Below are 9698 nucleotides of genomic sequence, written 5' to 3'. Positions count from 1 at the left end.
GCTGATCTTTTTGATATATGATCAAGGATTATCTTTTCTCTTTCTCTTTATTATGTCTACCATCATTTCTTTTATCAGTGTTTTATAATTTAACTGTAGTGATCTTTCATTTCCTTGTTTAAATTTATTCCTAAATAATTTTTGTAGCTATTGTGAAAAGGATTGATTTCATAATTTCTTTATTTTTTTGTTTTTTGGGGGGAGGCAGGTACCAGAGATTGAATGCAGGGACACTTGACCACTGAGCCACTTCCCAGCCCTATTTTGTATTTTATTTAGAAACAAGGTCTCACTGAGTTGCTTAGTGCCTCCCTTCTGCTGAGGCTGGCTTTGAACTTGTGATCCTCTTGCCTCAGCTTCCTGAGCTGCTGGGATTACAGGCATGCACCACTACACCCTGATCATACTTTCTTTCTTAGCAAGTTACTGGTGCATTAAAATGCTGTTGTTATGTGTTGATTTTGTATCCTGATGCTTTACTGAACTTGTTTACAAATTCTTTTATTTATTTTTTATTTATATATGACAGTAGAATGCATTATAATTCTTATTACACATATAGAGCACACTTTTTCATATCTCTGGTTGTATACAAAGTATATTTACGCCAGTTAGTGTCTTCGCACCTATACTTTGGATAGTAATGATCATCACATTCCACCATCATTACCAACCCCATGCCCCCTCCCTTTCCCTCCAACCCCTCTGCCTTATCTAGAGTTCATCTATTCCTCCCATATCCTTCTCCCTATCCCACTATGAATCAGCCACTTTATGTCAAAGAAAAGGTTAGGCATTTGGGAGAGCAGCGGGGCCCAGAGCAAGACTCGCCCAATCGGGGCTGCCTCTTCTGCCTCCGCATCTCGCTATCTCAGAGTCTCTGCGCAGCCACGTCCGAGGAGAAGCCCAATGGGGGTGTGGAGAATGACCACATTAACCTGAAGGTGGTGGGGCAGGATGGCTCAGTGGTGCAATTCAAGATCAAGAGGCACACCCCACTGAGCAAGCTGATGAAGGCCTTCTGCGAGAGGCAGAGCTTGTCAATGAGACCGCTTAGATTCAGGTTTGATGGGCAACCAATTAATGAAACAGACACTCCAGCCCAGCTGGAGATGGAGGATGAGGACACCATCCATGGGTTCCAACAGCAGACGGGAGGCATGGCCTCCAGAGGGACCACCCCACACCCTGCCATCGTCCTTGCATTTGTTATTGAATGGTGAGCGACCACGCTGATCACAGAGGAGTCTGAGAAAGACAAGGACAGTCACCAAAACGATCCTCGAAGCACTTCCAGGGCAGCTCAAAACTCTGTAGGGATGAGTCTACAGCTTACATTAGGCCAATCACATTGTTCTCTTTGTGAAATAAGTTTTAAGGTTTTGGGTTTGTTTTTGTTCTCGGTTTTGTTCATTGACCCTCTCAAAACATGTTTTCCTTCAAACTTGTGGCCAAATGTTGGCTCTCAGTCTGGAGTAGTGGTCACTGCTGGAGTTACTTGTCCCAATCACGTGGAGAGCTCAGGTTCACACTGTGCATCTGTGGGAGAGTATGGAGGGTGGAATTTCACCAGGCACATTTTTAAAATTCTAAAAGCTGCAAATGACAGACTTCATCAAGCATATGGTATAGTTGAAGGCAAAATACTGGAATACTTCTTCAAAGGTAAAAAACAAAATAAGACCTTCAGTAATAAGGTCCAAGTGCTTTCTGCTCCTGAGTGTGTCCCCTCTGGGTCTGAGGCCAAGGATACCACCTCTGCACTCAGTGCCTGGGTGTGGGTATGTGGGCAATGATTGGCACAACCAAAACCAGCTCTTATCTTTTCAAAACCAGGAATAATTACCATGTTTCTCATTTGGTAATTGTATCAAAGCCTCAGATTTACTTTTAACAGATAATTGTGGTCTTTATATAAAGTAAAATGAAATATCACTGAATTTGCAGTTATGTTGTATAAAAGAGCTGCTTCAAAGTGTGGTTGCAAAAGAAACCCACAGAAAGGTGACTTAGTGTTCTTATGGATTTTTACTTTGCCACTGTCCAAATAAGTATCGGAATTATGCATTAGAAAAGTGACTCCGGTTCTGTGAAATATTTGGGAATCTATACCAATTAAAATGTTCATAGTTCTGCCTATCAGCCTGTAAAGATCCATTGCTGCTTGATGGCCATTCTCTGCCTTTTATAGTCACCTGACAGTGACCCATCACCTTGCTTGCTTGAGGTCTTGCAGAAATGTCCTCATTTCCTGTTTTGCTGTATGGGCTGTGGTGGGATGTTGTTGGCTCTGTTGTTTGTTCACCAATTTGTACATTATGTTACACTTTACTACTGTAAACAGTAAAGATAGTTTGATATTCTGTCTTTTGGCTTTTATTAAATACTGCATTTGAAGGTTGCAGCACATGTCATAACTCAGCAAGGTCTCTGAGCACCTGCTTTGGAAGCTAGCTGCTGGGCACTGGAATGCCCTGACACCTGCTCCCTCCACTGGCACATCATTTATGTGGTCCACCTTCCTTTTACCCAGAATTCATCCTCTGCCCTCACAGAGCCCACCTTTCCACCAGCCTCACCTTCCTTTCCTGGTCTCCTATGTAAAGAGGAGGAGGATTTTGGAGGCAGGTGAGTCCGGATGTTAGCTTGGGATGTTTCAGTCTTTGCTTAAGTTTTCCTTTGTGCAGTTGATGATAACTTATCCCCCCCTTTTTAAAAATATAAATATTAAAGATAAAGATTAGGCATTTGGATATTTGGGATTCCCTAACTTCACTTAGCATTATCTTCTCTAACTCCACCTATTTACCTGTAAATACCATGATTTTATTCTCTTCTATTGCTGAGTAATATTCCATTGGGTATAAATGCCAATTTTTTTTAACCATTTATCCATTGAAGTGCATCTAAGTTGGCTTCACATTTTAGCTATTGTGAATTGTGCTGCTATAAATATTGATGTGGCTGTGTCCCTATAGTATGCTGTTTTTAAGTCCTTTGGGTATAGACCGAGGAAGGGATAGCTGGGTCAAATGTTGGATCCATTCCCAATTTTCCAAAAAATCTCCATACTACTTTCCATATTGGCTGCACCAATTTGAAGTCCCACCAACAATGTATGAGTGGACCTTTTCCCCTACATCCTCACCAACACTTATTGTTGCTTATATGCATAATAGCTGCCATTCTGACTGGAGTGAGATGAAATCTTAGAGTGGTTTTGATTTGCATTTCTCTAATTGATAGTGATGATAAACATTTTTTCATATATTTGTTGACTGATTGTATATCCTCTTCTGAGAAGTGTCTGTTCAGGTCCTTGGCCCATTTATTGATTGGGTTATTTATTTTTTTTGGTGTTTAGATTTTTGAGTTCTTTATATATTATAGAGATTAGTGCTCTATCTGATGTGTGGGGGGTAAAAATTTGCTCCCAAGATTGTATGCATAATAGCATACAACCTCACAGATTGTTTCTTTTGCTGAGAAGAAACTTTTCAGTTTGAGTCCAGCCCATTTATTGATTCTTGATTTTAATTATTGTGCCACAAGAGTCTTATTAAGGAAGTTGAGGCCTAATCCCACATGATGGAAATTAGGGCCTACTTTTTCTTCTATTAGACACAGGGTCTCTGGTTTTATTCCTAAATCCTTGATTCATTTTTAGTTGAGTTTTGTGCATGGTGAGAGATAGGAGTTTAATTTCATTTTGTTGCATATGGATTTCCAGTTTTCCCAGCACCATTTGTTGAAGATGCTATCTTTTCTCCAATGCATGTTCTTGGCACCTTTGTCTAATATAAGATAATTGTAATTTTGAGGGTTAGTCTCTGTGTTCTCTATTCTGTACCTTTGGTCTACCATTCTGTTTTGGTGCCAATACCATGCTGTTTTTGTTACTATTGCTCTGTAGTATAGTTTAAGGTCTGGTATAGTGATGCCACCTGCTTCACTCTTTCTGCTAAGTATTGCATTAGCTATTCTGGGTCTCTTATTTTTTCAGATGAATTTCATGATTGCTTTTTCTATTTCTATGAGGAATGTTATTGGAATTTTGATCAGAACTGCATTAAATCTGTATAGTGCTTTTGGAAGTATGGTAATTTTGATAATATTAATTCTGCCTATCCAAGAGCAAGGTAGATCTTTCCATCTTCTAAGGTCTTCTTTGATTTCTTTATTTAAGGTTTAGTAATTTTCATTATATATATCTTTCACCTCTTTCATTAAGTTGATTCCCAATTATTTAATTTTTTTGGAGGCTATTGAAAATGGGGTAGTTTTCCTCATTTCCCTTTCTGAGAATTTGTCACTGATATACAGAAATGCCTTTGATTTATGGGTGTTGATTTTATATGTTGCTACTTTGCTGAATTCATTTACTAGTTCTAAAAGTTTTCTGGTAGAACTTTTAGGGTCTTCCAGGTGTAGAATCATATCATCAGCAAATAGTGCTAATTTGAGCTCTTCTTTTCCTATGTGTATCCCTTTAATTTCTTTTGTCTGTCTAATTGCTCTGGCCAGTGTTTCAAGAACTATGTTAAATAAAAGTGGTGAAAGAGGGCATCCCTGTCTTGTTCCAGTTTTTAGAGGAAATGCCTTCAATTTTTCTCCATTTAGAATGATGTTGGTCTGGGGCTTAGCATAGACAGCCTTTATGATGTTGAGATATGTTCTTTCTATCACTAGTTTCTCTAGTGTTTTGAACATAAAGGGGTGCTGTATTTTGTCAAATGCCTTTTCTGCATCTATTGAGATGATCATATGATTTTTATCTTTAAGTCTATTGATGTGATGAATTATATTTATTGATTTCCATTTGTTGAACCAGCCTTGTCTCCCTGGGATGAATCCCACTTGATCATGGTGCATGATCTTTTTGATATGTGTTTGTATTCAATTTGCCAGAATTTTATTGAGAATTTTTGCATATATGTTCATTAGAGATATTGGTCTGAAGTTTTCTTTTTTTGATGTGTCTTTGCCTGATTTGGAATCAGAGTGATATTGGCTTCATAGAATGAGTTTAGAAGTACTGCCACTTTTTCTATTTCCTGAAATAAATTGAAGGGTATTGGTATTATATCTGTTTATGTCTTCTATATTTCTATAGTGTCTGTTGTGATATTTCCTTTTTCATCATGTATGTTAGTGATTTGAGTTTTCTCTCTTCTTCTCTTCATTCGCATAGCTAAGAGCCAATTTTATTTATTTTTTCAAAGAACCAACTTTTCTGTCAATTTTTTCAATTGTTTCTTTTATTTCAATTTCATTGATTTTAGCTCTGATTTTAATTATTTCCTGCCTTCTGTTGCTTTTGGTGTTGATTTGTGCTTCTTTTTCTAGGGCTTTGAGATGTAATGTTAAGTCATTTATTTGTTGACTTTTTCTTCTTTTAAGGAATAAATTCCATGCAATGAACTTATAGTATTACTCTGCATTAAAAAATGACAAAATCATAGAATTTACAGGGAAATGGATGGCATTAGAGCAGATTATGCTAAGTGAAGCTAGCCAATCCCTAAAAAACAAATGCCAAATGTCTTCTTTGATATAAGGAGAGTAACTAAGAACAGAGTAGGGACGAAGAGCAGGAGAAGAAGATTAACATTTAACAGGGATGAGAGGTGGGAGGGAAAGGGAGAGAGAAGGGAAATTGCATGGTAATGGAAGGAGACCCTCAGGGTTATAAAGTGGAGGGGGTAGAGAGAGAGGAGGGGAGGGGAGGGGAGAGGTGGGGAGGGGGGAGGGGGGAGGATGGGAAAGGCAGCAGAGCACAACAGACACTAGTATGGCAATTTGTAAATCAATGGATGTGTAACTGATGTGATTCTGCAATCTGTGTATGGGGTGAAGGTGGGAGTTCATAACCCACTTGAATCAAAGTGTGGAATATGATATGTCAAGAAATTTGTAATGTTTTGAACGATGTGTTCTGTAACCCATTGTTCATTCAGTAGCATATTATTTAGTCTCCAGGTATTGGAGTGCATTTTATTTCTTATTTTATTATTGATTTCTAATTTCATTCTATTATGATCTGATAAAATGCAGGCAAGTATTTCTACTTTTTAATTTTGCTAAGAGTTGCTTTGTGGCATATTATTTGGTCTATTTTAGAGAAGGATTCATGTGCTACTGAGAGGAAAGTGTATTTTCTCATTATAGGATGAAATATTCTATATATGTCAGTTAAGTCTAAGTTATTGATTGTATTATTGAGTCCCATAGTTTCTTCGTTCAGCTTTTGTTTGGAAGATCCATCTAGTGATGAAAGAGGTGTTTTAAAGTCACCCCAAATTATTGTGTTGTGGTCTAATTGACTCTTGAACTTGAGAAGACTTTATTTGATGAACATAGATGCTTCATTGTTTGGGGCATATATATTTATAATTGTTAAGTCTTGTTGGTATATGGTTCCCTTGATCAGTATATAGTGTCCTAATTTATCCATTTTTTTCTATTTTTTTAACTATTTCTATTTATTTATTTTATTTTTTAACTTTCCTATGGTTTTTTTTGTTGCTTCTTTTTTCTTTAAATTTGTTTTAATTAGTTACACACGACAGTACAATGATCTTGACATATCATACATTTGAATAAGATGGGGTATAATTTCTCATTTTTCTGAGTGTACAGGTTGCAGAATCACATTGGGCATGCAGTCACGTGTATACATACAGCAATAATAAAGTCTATTTTATTCTGCTGTCCTTCTTTATCCTTTTTGATTGACTTTATTTTGAAGTCTGCCACTAACCCTTCACCTTAGTCTGTTTATGTCTTTTTCTATAAGATGAGTCTCTTGGAGACAGCATATTGTTGGGGTTTTTTTTTTCTTGATCCAATCTGCTAGTATATGTCTTTTGATTGGTGAGTTTAGGCCTTTAACATTCAGGTTTATTATTGAGACATGATTTGTATTCCCAGACATTTTTGTTTATTTTTGGTATTTAAGGTGACTTGGTTTCTGCTCTGATTAGATTTTCCTTTAGTGTAATCCCTCCCTCTGATGATTTTCATTATTGTTTTTTATTTCCTCTTCTTGGAATATTTTGCTGAGGATATTCTGCAGTGCAGGCTTTCTAGTTGTAAATTCTTTTAACTTTCGTTTATCATGGAAGGTTTTTATTTCATCATCAAATCTAAAGCTTAGTTTTGCTGGATATAGGATTCTTGGTTGGCATCCATTTTTCTTTCAGAGCTTGGTATATGTTGTTCCATGATCTCCTGGCTTTGAGGGTCTGGGTTGAAAAATCTGCTGAGATACGAATTGGTCTCCCCCTATATGCAATCTGATTCATCTCTCTTGAAGCTTTTAAGATTCTATCCTCATTCTGTATGCTAGGCAGTTTCATTATAATGTGGCTTGGTGTAGCTCTGTTGTAATTTTGTATATTTGGTGTTCTGTAAGCCTCTTGTATTTGGTTTTTTAACTCTTTCTTCTTGCTTGGGAAATTTTCTGATATTATCTCATTGAAGAGATTGTGCAATCCTTTGGCTTGGAACTTTGTGCCTTCCTCTATCCCAATAACTCTTAGATTTGGTATTTTGATGCTGTTCCATGATTTTTGGATGTTCTCTTCATGATTTCTAATTATCTTCATTGTATGATCAATTTATTTTCCAGGTTGTATACTTTGCCTTCATTATCTGATGTTCTTTCTTCCAAGTAATGTAGTCTGTTGGTTATGCTTTCTATTGAGTTATTTATTTGATTTATCATATCCTTCATTTCAAGGATTTCTGACTTTTTTTTCGGAATCTCTATCTCTCCTGAAGTAATCTTTTGCTACCTGTATTTTCTCTCTTATCTCATTGTTGGAGTGATCAATTTTTGCTTGTATTTGCTCATTTAGGTCATTCTTTAATTCACAGATCATTTTAATTATGAACCTTCTGAACTCCTTCTCTGAGATTTCATAAACTTTGCTTTCTGTGGGTTCTGTTATTATAGTGTCCTGGTTTGTTTGGGGCACTTTCCTCCCTTGTTTTTTCATGTTGTCTCTGTGTCTTTCTTTCTTGCCATGTGGATCTGAGATATTACAGTTTCTTCCCTATATTCTTGTAGTACCTATGCAGATTGTCTGTACCTCACCTTGATGTTGGGCTTCCAGACCCTGCTGGTGTCCCTCAATGAATGCTACTTCATCCTGGATCTGGGTCCTGGGTAAGTTGGTGTGGGTGGATCTGGGCCACCGGCTTGACCTCCCACAGTAGTCTGGTGGTTGAAAGGGATGGTCCTGCGCCAGAGGCTAGGCGCGCCTGGGACCCACACAGTCCACCATGTGGGTGGATCTGGATCTGAACTTGTTTATAAATTACAATAATCTTTTGATAGAGCATTTAGGTTTTTCTATGTATAAAATCATGTCATCTGCAAACACAACACCCCGATTCTTTGAACATTCAAAATTATAATACTGTGTGAGACATAGAAGTAAAATTACATACTTTAAACATTTGGTGGTAAAAAATAAAAACACAATCTATCAAAATTTATATAATACATTTGGAATGGTACTTGGAAAATTGTTTAAACTCTTGCTTATAAAATTAAAATAAAAAAAAAATTAGTGACCATAATTTCCAAGTCAAGAAGTTGGAAAAAGAACAGAGAATAGAACAAAACAAAGTAAAATGAAGTAAATAATAATGCCGAGCAGAACATTAAGAAAATATAAATAAAAATACAGAGGATAAAAAACTAAGATTCGTTTCACTGAAAAAAAATTAATAAAGTAAATAAAACTTTGCCCAGATCCATCAGAACAAAAAGGGAGAAAGCACAAATATATAATATGAGAAAACAAAGAAAAAAAGGACACCTAACTAGAAACAACTCTTTAAAATACTACAAACAACATTATGACATGAATTGTAACACATTAGAAAGATTAATTTGCTATTTTAAAGAAAAACTAAAAAAACATACAAATGTTAAAAATAGTTAAGTAAAAATGATGAACATAATAAAATAAATTCTCTGAAAAAAAAATGAAAAGCAAGCAAACTAAGAATAAGAAAAAAAGAAAAAGAAAACCATACCAGTATTTAGGCAAGTTTATAAACCTTCAGAGAAAAATGTCTGGGTCATCTACAAACTATTTCACAACATAAAAAAATTGGAAAACTGTTTCAGTATATTCTATGAGGCAAGCATATCACTACTAATAAAACAGCAAAATACATCCAAACCAAGGGATTTTAGTGATTCTCATTTGTGAAAAGAGATGAAAAGCAAATATTTAGTAAAATAAAACAAAAAATGATTATGTATAATTATATTTTGATTTATTTCTGAAAAACATTTTATTTAAAAGTTTAACTTTTTAAATAGTTCAAAACTATTCAACATAATTAATCACATTAAAGAACAAAAAGAATAATCTGAATAGATTATAAGCAATTTATATAATCAAACTCATACTTATTAGCATCCCTTTAAGTTAATTTGCCTTAATTAAAGGGAACGATGAATTTACAATGGTTGCACATTAGATATATTTTCTTTAAAATCAAAGCACAATAAATGCATACTTTTTATTTATGTTACTATTCAACACTGTATTTGAGAGTCTAGTCAGGGAAATAACATAAGAAAATAACATGCAGCTCTCAGAATTAGGAAGATAATTATTTCTTTTATATGCTAAGATTATTTTTTATAGACAATTCAACAACATCTCCATATAAAA

At 35.6% G+C, this 9698-nt stretch overlaps 1 pseudogene; it reads left to right on the top strand.

Annotated features, from left to right (window-relative positions):
- Positions 1-758: 758 nt before the first annotated feature.
- On the top strand, positions 759-1278 carry LOC114092123 (small ubiquitin-related modifier 3 pseudogene; annotated as a pseudogene).
- Positions 1279-9698: the final 8420 nt, after the last annotated feature.

The sequence above is a fragment of the Marmota flaviventris genome, chromosome 12, assembly GCF_047511675.1.
Source record: "Marmota flaviventris isolate mMarFla1 chromosome 12, mMarFla1.hap1, whole genome shotgun sequence".
Lineage (NCBI taxonomy): Eukaryota > Metazoa > Chordata > Mammalia > Rodentia > Sciuridae > Marmota > Marmota flaviventris.
Note: the sequence above shows the minus strand (reverse complement) of the source record. Positions and strands in the feature narration are given on the sequence as shown.